The 21,264-nt window shown below is 46.8% G+C and overlaps 1 long non-coding RNA gene across 1 annotated transcript in view; it reads right to left on the bottom strand.

Moving 5' to 3' along the window:
* LOC134480699 (uncharacterized) overlaps positions 1 to 11,206 on the bottom strand; it is a 36,861-nt gene extending 25,655 nt beyond the window's left edge. The window contains exon 1 of the long non-coding RNA XR_010055386.1: positions 11,069 to 11,206. This is a non-coding gene — a long non-coding RNA (uncharacterized LOC134480699). The remainder of the gene's footprint in view (positions 1 to 11,068) is intronic.
* Positions 11,207 to 21,264: the final 10,058 nt, after the last annotated feature.

Below are 21,264 nucleotides of genomic sequence, written 5' to 3' on the forward strand. Positions count from 1 at the left end.
TAGATCTGAATCACAACTGTTCTCCCAGTTACTCTGAATATTTGACAACCTCATGCCTCAGTTTTCAAAACCTATGGAATGGGTATAATCTTAAAACAGAGCTTCTTGGGAGGATTACATGACTTTCTGTGAACACTGTGCTCACCAAAGTCAGTGGGAGGTCTCTACTGATCTGCAGGATTCCCCTCCTCCACTCCTCAACCCCCCACCCCACCCCCCACTTTCACTCATCGTTCATTCTGCTCTCTTTTCTGCCCAGCTGTGCTCTAGGAGATTTGCCTGGACAAGTCAGGTCAGTGTATCTGTCTCCAAGGTTTCTGGTTGGGTGTAGACCATGAGAGGCAGTGACAGAACATGGACGGTTGCAGGAAAAAGAAGTCTGACTCCTTCTCTGCTCTCCTCCTTGCCTGGCAGTCTTGCTGTCTCTCCCGTTGCCTCCAAGTTTAGGCTCCATCTTCCTGCTGCTCAGCCTAGAGTTGGCAGGGATCAGTTCCTGGCATGTTAGCTGTGGTTTCTTGTCATTCTGTCCCACTGTGTTGGACAGTTCCTTTCCTGGCCCTCCAGATCTCAGCTTTAGGAAGCTTTCTGACCAGTCCCTCTCAGCGAGTTATTGATACACTGTTGGCATCAACTCGTCTGCATCTGTGGCAAACAAGAATGCTGGCTGCACTGACTGTCTCTTCTTGATGTCTTAAGTCTTATTCACTCACTGGCCCTAGCTGGTTGGCTCAGGGCTTGTAGAAGTGGGAAGATGATTGGCAGAGAGGACAAATGTGTCTTCTCCACAAGAATGCTTGCCCTCTGGAAAAAAGCTCGCTCACTTCTGTAGCAAGCTTATGCCAGAGAACTCTTCCGCTATGCCTTGTACCATGACAATAAAACCCTGAATCTAGCTTCACTGCTCCAGTAGGAGCGTCACTCTCTGCCCCCACCCATCCAACCCTCCTGCCCCGAGAGTCAGCCAGGGATTGACTTTATCTCCCTAGTGAACAAACCAGCTGTGTCTCTGCCAATATTAGGACTCCCTAGTGGGAAAGATGACCAAGATCAAGGGCTTGTTGCTAGGTGCTTGGGGTGGAGGCAAGGGTGGAATTAAAGATAATTAAGGGAAAGCCAGAAGAAGAGAAGTGTTGGGGCACAGAGTGACAGTGTCAGCAAATATTTACTCTGCAAAGTGCTTTTGTGAGGGTTTGTACTTGTAAGTGGCAAAGGAGTCGACTTTAGTAGGTTTAAGGAGAAAGTAATTAATTCAAAGTATATTTAGCTCCCTAATGGCCATAAACACTGGGGAGTCAGTTTCTGAACACAGAGAGCAAACAGGGATGCTAAGTCAAGTTACATCAATGATCTTGCCAGCAAACCCTTGGGTCCCCTACCACTCCACTCACTGGTCTGCAGATGTCACTATGAATGAGTGCTCAATTCTTCTGCTTCTATTAGCTAGCTCCTGATTCACAATGCCAGACATGCATGTCCATCAGTTTGGCTGACACTGCACCACATGCCTGAGTTCTCTGTACCAGGAAATGGAAAAGCAAGATCTAGACCTCTGAACCTTTGGGCATCTATGGATAATGGACAATGTTTGCCCTTAAGATGCTTGGCAGCGGCCAGTAAGGTGGTGCAGCAGGTAAGGGCATTGGTTACCAAGGCTGACAACCTGAAGTTAAGCCCTAGGATCCACATACTGGAAGGAGATAACACACACACACACACACACACACGCAGAGAGAGAGAGAGAGACAGAGACAGAGAGAGACAGAGAGACAGAGAGAGACAGAGAGAGAGAGAGACAGAGAGACAGAGAGACAGAGAGAGACAGAGAGAGAGAGAGGGAGAGAGAGAATGAGAATTATCTTTAAAATGGTTTTAAGTTACATGACAAGACTCCCAAACACACCAATAGGAAACAAAAACAGTCACTGTACATCCATGTTTATTGGGGGTAGTCTTATTTACAGTAATTAAGTGATGGAATCAGGCTTTATGTTCATCAACAGATGAAGGAATAAGAAAAATGTAATATGTATGCATAAACACATGCACATGGGCATATGCACGCGCGCGCGCACACACACACACACACACACACACACACATGCACACACAGAGAGAAGCCTTGTTTAGCTCTGAAGAACAAAATCATGTAATTCGCAACAAAGTGGATGTAACTGGAGATCATCACATTGAGCAAAATATTCCTAAAAGACATATTTTCTCTCATATATGGAATCTAGATTACTCGTGTGTGTGTGTGTGTGTGTGTGTGTGTGTGTGTGTTTGGAGTATATTGTGAACATGTGGGAAATATAATGAATTCTGTCCATCATGGTCACTTCAAGTAACACTAGAGAGGTAGACATCAGCTTTGCTACTCATTAGGATTGAAATGAAAAGATGGATATGTCTGTGCTTTGTTGAAGCTCATCAAGAAGAAGCTACCTCTCCCAGGTAGTAGTGGTACATACCTTTAATCCCGGCACCTGAGAAGCAGAAACAGGCAGATCTCTGAGTTTGAGGCCAGCCTTGTCTACAGATTGAATTTCTGGACAGCCAGAGCTACAGACAGAAATCCTGTCTCAAAAAAAAAAACCAAGAGAGAGAGAAAGAAAGAGAAATGGGGGAGAGAGGGGGAAGAGGAAGAGGAGAAGGACAAGGAAGGAGGAGAAGAGGAAGAGGAGAGGGGGGAGAGGAGGAAGAGGAGGAGGAGCAGCTTCTGCTTCTGCTTCTGCTTCTGCTACTTGGTCAAAAACTAGAATCTAAGTTCTACCTTTGGTCCTGGATGGACATTATCTCCTCCTTTATATTAACTCTTTGTTTAAGAATTAATCCAACTTGTCCTGTCAATCACTTAAGTCCATGCCCCCCAAGGAAAGCTGATTCACCAGCAGATGTGCTAAGAAGAAAGGACTAATTATCCCCTGGCTGAGTATTGGGAGCCAGTCAAGCAACCAAGGCAGGTGGTGAAGAGGTATGGAGTCATTCAAGGCCAAAAGCTGCTAGCTTTTGGCAATTTACCCGTGCTTTAACTCTTTGCTATTCTGGGGCCAAAAGCTGCCGACTTCTGGTAGTTCCTGCTGATAGCAGCAGGGGATTAAGAAAAAGAGGGTTAATTACCAGGGTTCCTTTCTCTCTGACCCAAGGGCCATCACTGGTTAGGCAAGAGGCTTGGAGTTCATTAACTCCTTGTGAGTCAGTAAGAAAGGAAAGGAAAGGAAATCATTTACACAGACAACATGAACCCAGATAAAGGATAAATGGCTACATCAAAACTTTATTATTGCATTCAGTTTTTTTTATAACTTTTTAGACAAAAAGTTCTCTGTGTAAAAAAGAAATCCCTCACAGATAAAAATATTACGGAAAAGGGGAGTTACAAGGAGGACGTCAATAGTAAGTTCAAAGCAGTGCTTCATTCGATAAGCTCATTATAAGTTTAAAGCAACAGTTTTACAAGGGCTCGCTTTGTCACAGTGCTCACCTATGAGCCATCCTTGGACTTGACCTAGAATGAATGGTTCTCCTTGACCACAAACTTGTCCCAAGCCTACCTCTCCTAGTGTAATTTATGGAAGCTCATTTTATTCCTTATTATGCCGCCTTTACTTACTATTCTATGAGAAGGGAGAACATTCTATTTTTGATTCTTTATTACATCTTTCTGGCAAAACAACTAACAAACCACCTCCTTAAACTTTCTTCCTAAAATTATTTGAATCAAATCAGAAATTCTATAAAGTCATTAATTCATCTAAACAGCATTAGTTTATGAAAGCTCATTTTCACATTGATCTGCAGGAAATTTGCCCATTAGGGTCAACTGATGCCCAAGAATCATTAGGCTATGTAATAGTGGACTGACAGGCATAAGCAGTGAGAAGCAATCCTGGGACAAAGCCTTTCCATGGTGCACCTGTCACAACCATGCAAAATGGTGGGCCATTTCCAGGAAACTCATTTGCTTGCCATAGCCTTTTCTAGATGGCTTCTGTCAACTGAGATAAGTTCATATCCTCACTGAAGCCCCTTCATTGAGGCAGACACTTGCAGTGTTTCCATGAGGTAGCATTGTGGGGCCTGTCCACCTTTATGACCAGTAAGTCTTCAGTGCTAATGTTTGTGTGCATGAGAGTCGATTGGTGTCATAAAGTAAAACAACACCACTTCAAAAGACTGGTTTCAGAGGCTCTGATAGGCCTAGGGATACTCATGAATCTAATTCCCTGGTCTGTAGACACCTAAGCAGACTCTAGCACTGTACAGAGGTAGCCTGGGAACATCGAGATGCTGTAATTTATGTCAAGGAGGTGAGCTAAGACTTGAGGGAAGGTAAAGCAGAGGGAAAGGGGACGAGTTAGCCACCTCCCACTATGAGATCTAGAGTGGGCAGTATACAGAGGATCCAAAGGAACAGATGACAGGCGCTCACAACACTGGAAACAGGTGAGCATAGGAGGTAGAAGGATTGTCTCCATCATTTCAAGGAAACTCATCTTGAGTCCTTGAGTCAATATTTTTCAAACAGATGGCTCACTAGCAGATTGTGAAATCAATTTAGTGGATTCTGACAGGCAGTTCTCAAAAGTGATATAGACCAGAACGCAGGTGTAGTATTGATTCATGTAGATGTTTGCTTCCTTTACAGAAATAAAAGCATTAGAAAACTCAACTTTGGTCTTTGAAAGGAGTTTTACAGTGGGTTAAGGCCGCTGGATGTTGAGAGCACAGAGCTGCTTAAAGCTTTTCAAGGCATGTTTGGACAAGGATATGATGGGATTTGCAGCATGTAGCCCTCATACCACTGCTGACTATGTGGACAGAGCCGGAGGATAAACCCAAGGGACACAAATCGGCAGAAGACTGGGAATTAACAGAGATGCTGAACTCCACTGATGCTCATATTGAGAGGAGTGGGGAGCTAGAAGCCAAGTGTAAAAGGTGGCACAACTGCACTGAAGAGGAAGAGGACAAAGAGGAAAAGACTCTTTACACATACACACGCACGCGCGCAGGAGCAGATATGGTACCCATATCTCCAGGGCTCTGTCCATTGGATACAGTGCACCTACCCTAAACCAAGTTCATATTGTACTGACCCCCAACATGGAGCCTTGAGTAGAGAGACCCAGGACCAATCTACCCTGTGAAGTGACCCTGACAAGTTGCTTCCCTTGTCTGGGACCCAAGAATGGGCTCTTAGGTTCCCACTGAATCTGTGAGCCTACATCTGCCTTTCCTCACAAGTCCTTATGCTGAATTTCCATATCCTCACTCCCACAAAGCCAAAGGCCTTTTCTCGGCAACCAAGAACACCTGAGAGATAAGCAGCACTCACCCCATTGGCCTCAAACTTCGAGTGGCAAGTTTCATGAGGCAATTTCAAACTGCTCTGGAAACCACTAAGCACTGGCCAGGTGGGAATAACAGGAGCTTGGCACCACCACCATCCTCACCCCTAGGCCCTTCACATACCATGAATCCATCTTCTCCTTATGAAATACATGATCTGGTGCTGAAGGCAGCTGCCTGCAGAACAACCATGCATTATGCCCTACCATCACCCCAGCACAGCGAGAGGACACACACAGAGGCTGAGGCAAACAGTAGTGGGGCTTATTAAGTTTCCCCAGTAGACAGAAGGGTGCTGACAGAGCTGAGGGCCTGACAAGAGGCATGTCCACAAGCAGCTGCTCTGCTGGGCTACATGGTCACTGCAAACAGCCTGTCATGTCTCGTGGTTTGTAGAAAAGAGATGGGGATGGCTGACATGAGGACTTGGGTTTTAACCTCAAGGGGATATGAAGATCAAAGGACAGACTTGAATGATAAAGAGCTGACAAGTATGGATCTGTGGGGCTTCTAGGCTGCAGTCAGAGCAAGGAGAAGATCATAGATTTGGTGCTCACACATGGGCACAAAGCATCCTATCTTAAAGCCCCTCCGACCTCTAATAAGAATGATAGGTAGGTCAGCCTGCATGTTCCCATCCTCTTGTACTTCCCCCAGGCTACTCATTTCTTTCCAGCTTGTCTCCCTAAACCCTGTTAAGCCTGAAAGGACAAAGACAGCATCTTGTTTCCTTTGGTCTTCATATAGAACCCAGTGGCTGCTCTGTAACTGTGGGATGAATGAATGATTCGTCTTCCTTCTGGTCCACCATCCCTTCCTTTTTCCCCACTGACTGGTCAGACTCAGATGTTCTGTGCTCTCTGCCACATTACTGAGCCTGGTTCCTCCCGGGACTCTGTGTAGGGCACTTGTTTACCCTGGAGATAAGTAGAGCCTAGGACTGGTCAGGGGAGTTGGGCACAACTTGGCTAGGCGCCAGGCAGCAGTGGAAAATTCCACTGGCACCAAGCCTGCTGGGCCACAGCACATGCAAGAAGCTACTAAGAATGGAAGTGGAGGAAAAAACCTACATTTTTCTTTCCCATGGGTCTGTATCTTCCCACTCCAGCCCATCCTTCCTGACCCCTTTAAAAACTAAAGAGAGGACCCTGAAAATATCCCCTTCAGACCTCATAAAGCAGATGGTCTCTGTCACAGTCACTCGGCTCAGTCCCTTGTAGCAGAAACGCAATGGGTGAAACACGTCAGGGCATGGACTGTGGGTTCCAACTAACTCGATTAGGCTCCAGGGTGTGCACTGCAGAGCATGTTAGAAGACTGCCAAGCCTTTGGGCACTGTCCACCCTAACCCCTCCCCCCACCTAAGATCCCTAGCAATGGAGCACTGTCACCCTCCAGCACCTCAACCAGGGTGATTTTGCCACCACCCCCCTCCTACCCCTGTAGGAGACATTTGGCAGTGTCTGGAGATTTTTCCAGCCCTCACCACGGAAGGCTGTTGCTGGCATCTAGTGGGTAGAGTCTGTTACTGAAGGCTTTAGGGTACAAGTCTGGTCTATGGCAGTCTTAAGAAGACAGCTTCATCCACTCCTCCTCAGTATGCCAGCTAACAAACCAAGTACCAATAAACCAGGGGAAATGATTGATTTGATGTGGTTACCACATCCAGTGCTGACACTTAAATGGAGACGTGCATAACTAAGCAGTTCTAATCAAGGAAGTGTCCCTTTCCATCACTGACCCACTGTCTGAATTCCTGTCAGTCATACAAGGTGGAGCAATGGTGGAGGGGAAAGTTTACTGTAGATAAAACAGAGCATAGACAGAGGAAAGAACTTCTGGGAGAGTCCAGAGTGGACATAACCAGACTGAGTTAGACCATGTGACCACAATGGGGAGGGAAAAGGAGAGGGGAGAGAGGGAGCCAGGTGCAGCATCCAGGAGGCCCAAAGAGAGGACAGGAAACCAAAATGGCTGGATTATATAGGGAAGAGCAACCGAGAAAAGGGCAGCCTAGCCCTGGGCTGGAGAGTTTAAGGTAGGAAACAAAGTGTACCAGCCAGAAGGGCCCTGTAACAGTTTGGGACTGGGAGCCAGCATTTGCTTTGATATATCAAATAGGCAGCTCAGCCATTTGTCCAGGGTTTGAGACCTAAGAGGTTGGACTGACTGTCACCTCCACATAATGGGGAAAACTGAAACTCAGAAAGATTAAGTAACTTCAGCAAAGGTGTGCAAGCAAGGTTTCGATTCAGACTCCCCAGAAACAGGACCCCATGCCTTTTATTGAAATATGGAAGCATTTGAAGTCAGGAGAGACCTCAGGGACGACGTCTTTCATCTTCAGGGCAGAAGTCAACAGGGAGCCATTTGTAAGCAGTGACCATGTTGTCTCCAGCACCCCTACATTTGGTGGCCTCCCTGCCCATCGCCTCTCTCCATTCTTATTATTTCTCTTTGAGACCATCCCACCGGGACAAAACACCATTGGTCCAGGTTGCAGAGACCCCATCCTAGATGTTGGAGTTCCCTTACAAGTCTTTGCTTTTGTAAGGCTATAGCAGGAGATTCAAGATAACCCCTCCCCTCCCAGCCCATCCCTGCTCACCCACGTTCACTCTCCAGACTAGAAAATACTCCCATTTAAGTATCCTTCCTCTGCAAATATACCTCTCCGTCATGCTTTCTGCTAGATTGCAAGATTGTTACCTTTGTGACTCCATCAAAATGTGTTTGTTGGCTGATTAAAAAGGAGGGCTTCACCACCAGTCACAGCCTTACCAAGGATCCCCTTTATGCCTCACTGTTCTGCCCTACCAGGAGGCAAGTATCCACTTCCAGAACGTGCTCCTGTCCCCACGGCCTGAATGATGACAGCATCCTTCCAGGTTTGGGACTCATTTAACGACAAATAAGGCTGTATTGGATTAACAACAAATAAGGCTGCGTTGGGTTTTCAAGAAACAAGATTGTATTGGATGCAAGTTGCCCTAATATCGTTTGCTTCTGGGCGGAAGGAAATTGTCTCAGCAGGGGCTGGCTTCCTTAATGGGTAGCTTTTTGCTCATGGGAGAATTAAATGTCAAGTGTGTCCCGCCAGTTGCTCAGGCAGCCCAACCTGGCCAGCCACACAGGGAAAAGTCACACATTCTCAGACAGAAGAGTTGGCATTATGTGCTGGGGACAAAGAAGGCCTGAAAATAGAGTGCTGGTCTATGTCCTGAAGCAGACCCTCTCTAACTTTTGTTTTCCAAGAAAACTTACACATCTTCAGCCAGCACCACCCACCCCAAGAGGTCAACCTGCATGTGTGAGGGAGATACAGCACATCCAGACTGGCCTAAGTGTGCCCATCAGCCCCAAGTTTAAGTGCAGAACTGACTTCAAACCCTGATACTGGGACCTACAGCTGTGAGGTCTGGGCCAGAGGACATTTGTAGCCAGCCAATGAGGAAAGGAGACAGAGGTGACCGAATCCTGAATTCATCAATGTTCTCTTTGCCTTTAGCAGTAGAAATGTACACTTCTGGTATATAAATGGGACAATTATGGATGCTAAATGGATCCCACACGTGGACACATGATAGAGGCATCTGTGTTCCAGTCCTTGTAGGGGGCCTTGAAGGAGGGCCTTGAAGGGGGGCTTGAAGGGGGGCTTGAAGGGGGGCTTGTAATTTCCTATGCACTTTCTGAAAGAATCACCAGCTTTCCTGTGTGTGGTTTCACAGCCAGGCTAAAAGACTCTTGGAATCAAGATCTATGTCTTCAAATCCTCATAGGAGGTGGCAGCAATGGAAGAGCTAGAGAGATTGGTCAAGAATGCATGCTTCCTGAGGACCCGAGTTCCCATATCAGGTGGCTTACAAGTACCTGTAACTCTAGCATCAGAGTGATCAAAGTTTCTGGCCTTCATGGGCACCTGCACTCACATTCGCACAACCACACACAATTCGCATATGTACACATAATTAAAAACAAAGTAAATCTCTTTAAAAATATAAATAAGATGAAATCCTCACTCAGCCATCCCTGTATTCTTAGAAACACACACACACACACACACACACACACACACATACACTCACTACACACAAAGTCCTAAAAACACAGAGCAAGGCACCACAAGATTTATCTGCTAAATGAGTAAGGGGATAAGTGGATAAATAAATTAATTACATCTGCACAGAACACATGCTGGAGAGGAGACCCCCCCTCCCCCCCTCCCCCGTCCTTACTCTGGTTTGCAGTCCAGAGGTCCTGCTTACTTCTGTGAGAGGCACAAAGGCCAGGTTGACCAGGGGCAAGGATGGGGCCGGGAGATCATGAGTGCAAAGACTTCATACAAAGCCCACAAAGAGCAGGGCACAACTCTTTGTTTCCTCTGCTCTCTGTCCACAGTTTATACACCCTGGGGCTGCTGTGGGCCTATGCTGTTACTAGGCAACAGCCTCCCTGAGCATTACCAGAAAGAAGAGTTTTTCCTCCGTCTGAGCATACTTCTGCTCACTGCAGCTGAGAGCACCTGATAGGGTTGTGAGGGGACCAGACACACCTCACCTTGGTGGTCTCTTAAACTAATGATTCCTTCTGTTCCCTGTCAAGCAGATGAACTCAGATGCCCAGCTTCTCCAGGAAAGAAGCAATTGCTCTCAGTCCTGCCAAAATCAGGATGGAGGACAGTGGATATGTAACAGGAGGATGGGGAGATAGTGATGTGTTGAGGTTTTTTTTTGGGGGGGGGGATGGAGGATATTTTTGTGTTGTGTCCTCCCAAGGGAGAAGGAGGAATACTTTCTGTCCTTTTCTGAACCACTGACACCAGAGCTTCTAAACTGTAGCTGACATTGATTCTTTTGCTCCTTGGGGACCTTTGGCCACATCTGAAGGCAAGTTTTAGTTATCATGAGTTGGAGGTCCTTACTGGCATTGGATGACTAGAGATGCTGTTTAACCAACCTATGACACATAGAAGAACAAAACAAAACAAATTACTTAACCCCCAATGTCATCAGTGCTGAGAAACCTGGTCTGAGAGTGACTGAGGCTTATGCCTATCACCAGCATCATGGAGTTACATCATATTGGAGAGCTCACTAACATCTATCACTTTGTATCTCTGAAGACATAACACGCACATAATACCGCAGTGAGTCAGAGGAACAAATGAGAGAGAACAATTATTGAATACCTACTATGTACTAGGAATCCCACTAGAGTAGATACACTACAGTCCTTCACTACCAAAGGACAAAATAAAACTGTCCTGAGTCTCCCCTGTGCTCCCCCTTTTCCTTTGCCATCAAAGGAAGGTGTGAACTGGTTGGATATTCAAGTACAGAAATTCAAGAATCTGGAAAGACACTCCTATTAGTGAAGATAAGAAAAATTCAACCTCAGCCATTCATGAAGGCTTCTGTTGTGTTCACACAAGAATCCATGGAGGAAGATGCTAGGCCTGGGGGAAATGGGAGTGGCCTCAGGCCCTGATGTTCATCTGCCATGCCATCTGTCAACAAGTCTAACTCCCTCCACCCCACCACCCCACCCCTGCCAGTCTGGTTGCCAATCAAGACCCTCCAATCAGGCTCAGAGGTGAACCTTCAGGGAATGAAGTCTTAACTAAGAAGGGTTTCCTGTTGCTCTTGATCTCCACAGGCTCTAATGGCCACCTCTTCCCCCTAGGCTGAGTAAAGAGAAACCATCAAGAGCAAGTACTCACCCAAAAATAAGACTCCCAAGTCCCCATCAGACTCAAGAAAGCCAGCCTCACTCTCTCCCTCATTATGGGGTTCTATGTACCATACAGAACCTGGGTGTGGTCTCCAGGGTGTTTGGAAAAGTCTATTTTCATTCCCATTACTCTGAGAGGTGATGCTGCTCAATGCAGTGACCTCATCATCCTTCCTTATGATGTCAGTAGCACTGGAGATGGTATACAGCACATACAGATGTCTTTTTTATCCAGTGTGTGTGTGTGTGTGTGTGTGTGTGTGTGTGTATGTGTGGTGTGCTTACGCATATATGAATTTTTGTCCATGTGTAGGCACATATGTGTATTGGGTGTGCATGGATGTAGATGCCAGAGGTTGATGAAATGCATCGTCTTTAAGTCACTCTTCTACCCTATTCAGTGAGGCAGAATGCTCAATCCAAACCAAAGCCACCAACGTAGGCGTCTCCCTAACCAGTTTGCTCTGGGGAATCCCCTGTCTCTACCTTGTGAATTTGGATTAACAGACAAGTCACTCAGCATTTACATGGTACACTGGCTGGTTTTATCTCAAGTGTATACAAGTTAGAGTCATCATAGAGGCAAGTCAATAAGGAATTTTCTTAATTAGTGATTGATGGGGGAGGGAGAGCTCAGCCATTGCATATGCAGCTGAGCCTAGTTCTGGGTGTTATAAGAAAGCAGACTGAGCAAGCCATGAGGAGCAAGCCTGTAAGAAACACACACACACACACACACACACACACACACACACACACACACACACACACTCCATGGCCTCTGCATCAGCTCCTGCCTTCAGGTTCCTGCCCTGTGAGAGTTCCTGTCCTTACCTCCTTCAATGATGAACAGTGATGTGAAAGCATAAGCTAAATAAATCCTTTCCTCCCAAAGTTGCTTTGGTCATGGTGCTTCATCACAACAACCTTAACTAAGACACTTGGGTTCTGGAGATCTAAGCTCTTATCTTCATAGGCGTCTCCCTAACCAGTTTGCTCTGGGGAATCCCCTGTCTCTACCTTGTGAATTTGGATTAACAGACAAGCCACTTGGCATTTATGCTTGTGCAGTAAATACTTAACCACTGAAGTTAACTAATATTACCATGCCACATGCTTTCAATTCTCACAACCTAAGGCGTGGGGCTTCAATATTCTTTTTTTTTGCAAATCTGGGAGTCCAGATTAAATGTTTGGAGGAGTTGCTAAGACCACTTCAGCAGGTTAGCATCCCAGGGAGGTGTGGGACTGTTAGGTGAAGAGAAGGGGAGCCATGGTATAGTTGAAATGAAGTGTTCTGGGGCTGGAGGGATGGCTCAGTGGTTAAGAGAATTGACTGCTCTTCCAGAGGTCCTGAGTTCAATTCCCAGCAACCACATGGTGGCTCACAACCATCTGTAATGTGATCTGATGCCCTCTTCTGGTGTGTCTGAAGACAGCTACAGTATCCTCACATACAATATATTAAAAGAAGAAGAAGAAGAAGAAGAAGAAGAAGAAGAAGAAGAAGAAGAAGAAGAAGAAGAAGAAGAAGAAGAAGAAGAAGAAGAAGAAGAAGAAGAAGAAGAAGAAATGAAGTGTCCCATCAGTATAACGAGAGCTGTCCCAAGATTGCAAGAAAGAATTGTGCTTTATGCCATATATGTATACATCCCTTATGGAAAGCATGACCTTAGACTAGGTACTTGAGACTGCTGAGAGCCAACTGTGATACAGTACAGGAGAGCAAACAGTTTCTATGTCCCTGAAGATTCCTTGATATGGCCTGTAGCATTTGGGAACCACTTGCTAATGAAGAATAGAACTGGAAATGCCCAATTCTGACCCTGATACTTCAACATAACCCCTTTCCTCTGTCACCAAGTCTTAGTCTTCATGCAGATTGGAAGAATTTGATTGGTCTCAATATTGGAGTTCCAAGACACCTAGGGTAACCTAGCAAACTGCAGGAGCAAGGAATGGATAAGAAAGAAAGAAAGAAAGAAAGAAAGAAAGAAAGAAAGAAAGAAAGAAAGAAAGAAAGAGAGAGAGAGAAAGGGAGGGAGGGAGGGAGAGAGAGAGAGAGAGAGAGAGAAAGGAAGGAAGAAAGGAAGAAAGGAAGGAAGGAAGGAAGGAAGAAAGGAAGAAAGGAAGAAAGGAAGGAAGGAAGAGGGGGAAAAGCCCTCACCTTAGTATACAGATCTGCCCTCATAGCAGAACTCACTACTCCTGTCATGGGTTTGGTGGCCCTGAACTTTACACCTGAACATCTAACTTGTCTTCACTTCACCCTCTGCCTAACTAGTCCTAATCCAGAGCCTAGAAGTCACATCACAACTACATTTTTCCTTTAAAACCAGCTGTTGAAATCCTTGAGATGAACTGAATGCTTCAGCTGCTACCAGTCTTGGGCTTAGTAGTTGTTCCTGCACAGAAGCCTTAGCTAAACAAGAGGTGGATAATTTACAGGTGTCTCATTCACACACTCACTCCCGGTAGTATTTTGTTTCTGAGCACTGGCGCTCAGTTATACTTTATCTTGCACTTACTGGGGCAGCCACATTTGCCATGGATCAGCTTCTGAAGGTGATAGGCCTTACATCCAGTGTAGCACAGTGTGGGTGTCTTATGATGATGCCTTCAAATGGTGACACCCTCTCCGTTGTCTTGCTTCTTCCACCAAGTTAAAAGAGGCTGGAAGAGAAGGCATATCTGAAATTTATTTTACATCGTAGAATGTTAAAGAGCTGAGACAGAGGTGTTGAGAGTCAAGCAGGCAAAAATGTGGGTTTTCAGTGTCACATAGTATCCTGTCCAGCGAGGCAAAGCTAAGGACAGAAAGATGGACCTGAACCCCAATCTCCCCTCAAGTCTCCTGACTCAGGCCTTGGGCACTTCTGGCAGTGAGGCAGGAAAATGGCCCTGCCCACCCTTGTCTTTTGCAAGGCCATGTCTCCCAGCAGTTCCAATCTTTCCTTCAGCCGTCCAGGTCCCTTTTCCCCTGGATGCTCACCCCTGCTCAGTGTTTGCTTATCTCCCTTAGAAAGCTTTTCTAGACCCCCAAACTAGAAAAATTATACCCCGTATCCCCTTTATCCTCTCGGCCCTGAGAAGAGAAAAGACACCCTGAAGAGAGACAGACACTCGTGCCCTCCCTGTAGATATCAGACTATTGAAGCAACAAGCTTCCAAATGGTGCCATTTCCCCAGGAGTTTTATGCTGGAGGGGGGAAAAAACCTCAAGACCTGATGCCGACCAGAAGAGGGACATGTCTTCTGAGAAAAGGTGCCACACAGTCCTGGCAGCTTATCAGACCACCCGCAGGAGAGACTAGAGCCAGAAAAGGCTGAGCCAGTAATGGGTGGGACCACACCTTAACCAGATTGTTAGTGATGTCTTCCTGCTCCAATAAGAAAACCTAGACCTCAGGTCAGAACTCCCAAGACTTTGGGGTGAGGGTCACTGCATGTCTTTATTGGTTTCTCTTCCCAGTGTGGCCACGCCCACTAAATCTCCTTTTTCTGCCTTTTACTATTTCCTCTTTAGTTGTTCTGTTGAGAATGGGTGGCCAAACCTTGCTTATTAGAATTACCAGGGCCCAGCTCTCAAGCTAAAAACTGCAGTAACATGGGGAACCCTACATTATTTGTTGCACACGTGACTATCGTGGTTAAATCTGCACTGAGTAACTGTTTGTTCAGTGTCTGTCTCATTAAAATACGAGCTCCATGGTAGGGATCTGGAGCTGTCTCAGTCACCAGTGCCTGAACAGCTAACCAAGAATACATTCTCTGTGGCCGTCCTGGTTAGCTTTTTGTCAACTTGACACAAGCTAGAGTTAGCCGGGAAAAGGAATCTCCATGGAGAGAGTGCCTCCATCAGATCACCTGTAGGCAAGTCTGTGGGGGGAAAATCTCGATTAATGATTGATGGGAGAGGGTCCAGCCCACTGTGGGTGATGTCATCTCTGGGCAGATGGTCTTGGGTTGTATAAAAAAGCAGGCTGGTAAAGTCACGGAAAGCAAGCCAGTAAGCAGCACTCCTTCATGGCCCCTGCTTCAGTTCCAGCCTCTGGTTTCCTTCCAGGTTGAGATCCTGCCTTGGCTTTCCTCACCGATGGTCTGTGACCCTTTCCTCCCCAGTTGGCTTTAGCCAGTGCTTCATCACAGCAACAGGAAGCAGATAAGGCCGTGAGCTAATCCTCCAACTCTCTTAGCCCTTGTTCACAGTGAATCTCGACTTCTTAGACAAATACCAACAGTCCCAAGGACACTCCAGATGCCATTAACCTCTCAGAGCCACCACCACACTCCTCAAACCTAAGTCCAAAGCAATGGCCGCAGGATGGCTGTCCTTCCTAACCTGCCGGTGCTCAAAGAGGGAACTTGGGATTTTTGAGCTTCTGCCAAGATGAAGGGAGGGGCAGGGACCTAAGACGGTTCTGGCCTGGGCCCCAGGCAGTGGGAGAGAAGAAGCACAAATTGCATTAGCATGGTGCTCAGCTGCTGAATTAGAGGTTGCAGTCTGCTCATCGGCTCTCCCTAATAGGACATTAATGTTCATTCTGAGCAATTACTGTATTTGCAACGGTTTCTTAATGTTCAGCTTCGGGAGCCTCAGAGCAAAAGGCCTCGCGTTTCCGGTAACCAGCTCTCCACTAAGGTGGAGGAAGGGGCTTCAGAAATGTTCTTCCCAGCTGGATCTGGGGAAAGTTAAGCAACTGTCAGGCTCTGCAGCTGGCTTCCCTGACCTGCTCACACCCTACAGCCTTTCAAGTGAGTGCAGACAGAGACAGGTAGGTCTCTAGACACACACACACACACACACACACACACACACACACACACACACACAAAACCATCAGGTGCCTTCTCTACAAGTGCTCCCTGCAGTCACACAGGACCCTGGAGCTAGCTAATGCCTACTAAGTGCTCCTAGCAGCATCCAACCCCAGCATCCAACGATGGTTCGTATCATTTTTATATTAATAGCATTTCCCCCTCTTGATCATTAGCATAATTAAGGTTCATTGCAAACATAGAGCACAGCGTAGAACTGAGCAGATCACATTACCTCTGTACCCACAGGTCACAGCCCGCAGACGCTATCCTATATATAGGCATTCATAATGATAAGTAAATACCAGTTTTTAAAACACAGAGCAGAGCGCAGTGTTCCAAAGGCTGGGTGCTGGTGGGATGGCTGTGGGATGCACCCATTGCATCTATAGCTCCTTTCCCAGTGAGATGTAGCCTCAAGGTGGGGGCATTCAACCAAGCGCACTGTTGGTCTGGGGCAGGGCACCTGGCACAGAGCACTCACTCACCCTTTAGATGTTAGCTGGCTGGCTGCTGCCTCCAAATTCCTTGGGTTGTGAGTGACCTGATTGAGGTACCCAATTAATACCGGCTAACGAAAAGTAACCACTGAAAATCTTAGGGGATCGAATTGTTCCGTCTGTAAGTGAAAATTGATTCTTTCTCCCGCTCCCTCTCCCTCCCTCCATGTCTCCCTCTCCCTCCCCCTTTCCCTCCTTCCATGTCTCTCTCTCCCTCTCCCCTTCTCTCTCTCTCTCTCTCTCTCTCTCTCTCTCTCTCTCTCTCTCTCTCTCTCTCTCTCTCTCTCTCTCTCTCCTGTCTCATTTAGGGTTAGACTCATTCCTAGGCTCCTCTGGGTAAACAAGACCTGGGTCTGGTGTTCTAAGACTTGTGTCCGTCTCTTTGTCTGTGGTGTTCCTACTTAACCACCCCACCATTGGATTTGGTAATTTGGGCAGAGGGAGGAAAGGAGGTGGGGCTTCTGAACTGTCCACTGTGGGGAGGGGCGGGGGGGGGGACCGACTCTGCTATCCAGTGTCCCCTCAGCTGTCAGAGTTCAGCCATAACTCTCAGAGGGCCAGAGTCTCTCTACACACCCCGGCCTGCTCCCTGTGGGTTGGATCAGGCCTGGGATAAAATGATCTCTGGCGGGAAAGGCTGACAGTTACAGAAAAAAGAAAAAGGAGGAAGGAAAGGGCAAGCCTTAATCAGCCCCAGGATGCAGACTGGATGCAGAAGCAACCTTCAGAGGCTACATATGTTATGAGCTTAAATCTCGCTTTATGGGTCACTCTCGCTCAGCTGTGGGGTGTCGGTTGAGCTCTCCTTCAATTCTCTGTCTGTCTCTGCTGTCTGTCTCTCTCTCATCCTCTCCACCTCCCTGCTCCCCTCTTCTTTTTTCCCTTTTTCTCTCTCCCTTTCTTTCTCCTTCTCTCCCCCACATTCCCCTCTCTGTCCCTCTCCTTTTATCATGCTCTGCTTTCTCTCTGTCACTTTCTTCCCTTCCTCCTTTCCTCCCTCCTTTTCACCCTCTTCTCCTCTCCCCTCTTCTTTTCTCTTTCTCTGCTCCCTCTTCCTGTGTCTTTCCTGTTTTCTGCCCCTTCTTACCCTCTCCTTTCCCTTTTCCCTCTCCCTGTGTAGATCTTTTTGCTCCCCCACACACACACCTCTCCTTTCCTCCCCCTCCCGCAACCCTCACCCCATACACTTCCACATTTGCATTTCTCCAGGATTCCTTAGTCTCTTCTCTGTCTGCCTTCTTCCCATCAGATATTTAAATTGTACCAAATGCAGCCATTCTATTATCAGCCGAGTACACACTAGATGCCGTATTCCTGTGAGAAGTGCAATCTCTCTCTGATAAGGGAATCCTGTTTCCTTCTATTGACCACAGTGTCTTGGAGAAATGCACTTACACTGAATTTAATTCGATTTTTTTAAAGGAGCATAAAGCAAGTGTTCACCAGAGATGAAAGGCCTCACTTCCTGCCAGGGGTGGACAGGGCTACATCTGTTTGTAGCAACAAGAGGAGCGGCATCTCAGCAGAACTGGCTTCAGAGCATGCCCAGTGGACAGATCTGAGACAAATGTCTTTCAACAGCCTTTGCAGAGCTTTGCACAGTGCTTTCTAGAAATGAGCAAAGGCTGTGGCAGCCATGTAATTACCAACTAGCGGTGCCTTCGGGGTCCTTAAGAAGAAACACATCCCAGGCAGCAACAGGGGACCAGGCACAAATGAAAATTTTGTTAGGAGAACAGAACTATTTGTCAGAAATCGGGGCAGTAATTCCTAGACCCTGGGACACTGCAGCTTCCAAAGCCAAAAGCAGCCTGTGAGTAAACTGCCCAAGGATCGTTCTTCCATTCAGGATCCAGCCTCGAGTCAAGACTCTAGTGGACCCCCAGCACTGTCCATGTCCTTCACAAAGGACTGTGAGCATGGCCCCTGTCAGCAGTTTGCTGGGGGCGTTTGCCAGGCTCTACATCGAGCTGGGCAGAGCCAAGTGTCTTCTCCCTCATGCATTCACCCTCCAACCTTCACACAACTGAATACACGACAAGCAGTGGGGGCTCTGGAAAGAAAAATGTGACAAAGTCAGGAGACACAGAGTATGGCTGCAGGTAGCCAGGGAAGGTCCTTCCTTTGAGGCATGATTTCCTCAGAAACCCAGTGAACAGAGACTCTGCCAGACCCATATCTAAAGAAAGTCGGGGCCAGGGAAACATATGCTTAGCATGTTACAAGCCCTGGACTTGATCCTCAGCCCCATCCAAAGAAAATAATAAACGAAGCAAACAAATCTGTGGTAATTTCGGGGTCGGAGAAGGCCTGGCTGGGTCCGAAGGCAAACACCTGTAAGCGTTAATCCCAGAAGTCGGGGAGCAGAGGCAGGTGGCTCTCTGTGAGTTTCAAGCCAGCCACAGTTACAGGATTAGATCACATCAAAAGCAACAAAATAAAACAAATACCCCAAAACATTAAGAAGTCTTGGGCCCTACAGGAATCCTCAGAATATGGGGTTAGGGTTTTTTTGTTTGTTTGTTTTTTCTCTCACAAGCACTGAGGAATGGACCTAGGCACCCTGTGTAGCCACTCCTTAGTAAGCCAGTTTAAAAAGCCAAATTAAAAGTGGAAAGCAAAAGGGAAGATTTATTCATCGTGGCCACATTGGGGAGAGGAACAAAGGAAGTCAGCAAAGACCCTCCAGTCAGTCCTAAAAGTTCATAAATGAAAGCAAGTTCTGAACAGGAACTATGGATATGACTATCTAAGCAGTCCCAGTCAAGATGTGGCCCTGCCAAACATTATTATCTGGGTTTTATAGTCTCACCCTGTAAGGTATCCTGCCAAGTTCTTAGAAACAAGTGACGAGTGTGTGTGTGTGTGTGTGTGTGTGTGTGTGTGTGTGTGTGTGTGTGTGTGTGTGAAGTCTGTTTCAGGGAAACACACTCACCCTCTGGCTGGCCTGGTACTCTATCCCCCTCAGAACATGAGACTCCTGGAGAAATTCCCATTGCTCTGTGGATCCGTTGTTTCAACAATCTACTAGTCAATCGAGACGAGAGTTTCTCTTTAGAGTATCTTTGTTCCTGGCAGGCTGTGTTACACTAATACTTGGTAGATTTTGATGTCTATGTAGAAAAACAGATTTGGAGACTCAATTCCACTAGCCAGGACCAGGGAGGAAGAGGAGGATGCTTCCCACTGCACAGAACCCCACTCTGCTGAAGAGGATCTCCTGTCTGCCTCCTCCCGGGATCCAACCTCTAGTCCCTGCTCAGCGTCTTCTCTGTCTATTACCCCCCTCCTTCCACCCTCAGCAGCCATCTTAACTGCTTTCACTTCCCAGAGTTTCAGCTACCCATGATGAATGGCAGTTCATGGAAAAGATCAATATGGGTTCTGACCAAATTCGTGTAAATTTCAGTATAGTGTTGTTGGCATTTAGTCTAGGCTCCTCCCCCACAGTTACCTGGCAACAACCAGGTGTGCCTGACTCATGATAAAAGGAGCTGCTTGCCCCCTCCTTCCTCTCTTGCTCTCTTTTCTTGCTCTTGCCCCTTACCCTCTTCCCTCCTCTCTCCCCACTCCCCTCTCCCCTCTCTCTCCACATGCTCACAGCCAGCCTCTACTCCTCTCCTCTCCTCTCCTCTCCTCTCCTCTCCCTCTCCCTCTCCCTCTCCCTCTCCCTCTCCCTCTCCCTCTCCCTCTCCTTACTCATCTCCCCGCCCCGGCCTAAATAAACTCTATTCTATACTATCCATGTGTGTCTGGTACCTCAGGGGAAAGGGATGCCTCAGCATGGGCCCACAGAGACACTCCCATTCCCCATACCATACCGTGCCTCTCTCAAATATATTCCTTCCTCTACTTTTTCTTTTCTTTTTTTATAAAACACAACAAGTATAGTATTGCTGTGCAGACTGTATTTTTTTTATTAGTTGTTATTCTCTGTACCTAATTTACATTCTGAAGTCAATTGTAGGTGTACACGCAGAGGGAAGTCTGGTGTACATAGATAGTGTTTGGTAGATAGGCATATTCATGGCTTCAGGTATCTGCTGAAGGACTCTGCTATGGATAAGGGGAGCCACAGTAATGTAAAGAATGACTGGACAGATGCAGTGACCCAAGTCTGAATCCCCAATACTTGAAAAATGAAGCAGAATCCTCAAGATACACGGCAAGCTCTAGGCTAGCCATGGCTACACAGGAAAACCTGAACCACAATTAACTAAAACCAAACTACTAAAAGAAATTAGTGGTCTTCTACCCATACACATCTGTGTTGTCTTTCTGGTTACAGTGAATTTAAGCTACTTTAAAACATTTCGTTTTTTAAGCTTGCCGTGTTTCTATTTGTTTTTGGTTTTTTTTCCGACATTTTATTATGAAACTGGACAAACACAAACGCTGTGCAGGGGAACCACTATTGGTTCCACCACCTCTGGTTTATAGGGACAACTTACTCTGCCTCGTTTGTCACTAGCTGTCCGTCTACCAGCATCAACCCATCATACGTTTAAGCCACTGTACAGTTCACCCATAAACACTTCCGCATGGGTCTCAGAAGCCCCAATCCAGTATTTGCTCACGGCTTTATTTTTGGTGACACAGTTTGCAAACAGAGATGTCAGCAACTCTGATGCATACAAACGCCACAAACCTGTTGACAGGTACGCTACCGTGTTGACTGGAACAGGCACACGCAGATAATGACCCCTCCCTCAAGATACAGAGCACTGTGGTCACCGGCCACAAGCTCTCTCATGACCTCTCCCAATCTGTCCCCACCCATCCCAGGAGAACAACGGACAGGATGTGCTTCACCAGAAAAGGCTTGACCTGGTGAAGACTTTCTCATACATAGCCTCCCTCCTCTCAG

This window comes from Rattus norvegicus, chromosome 10 (genome assembly GCF_036323735.1).
Source record: "Rattus norvegicus strain BN/NHsdMcwi chromosome 10, GRCr8, whole genome shotgun sequence".
NCBI classification, from domain to species: domain Eukaryota; kingdom Metazoa; phylum Chordata; class Mammalia; order Rodentia; family Muridae; genus Rattus; species Rattus norvegicus.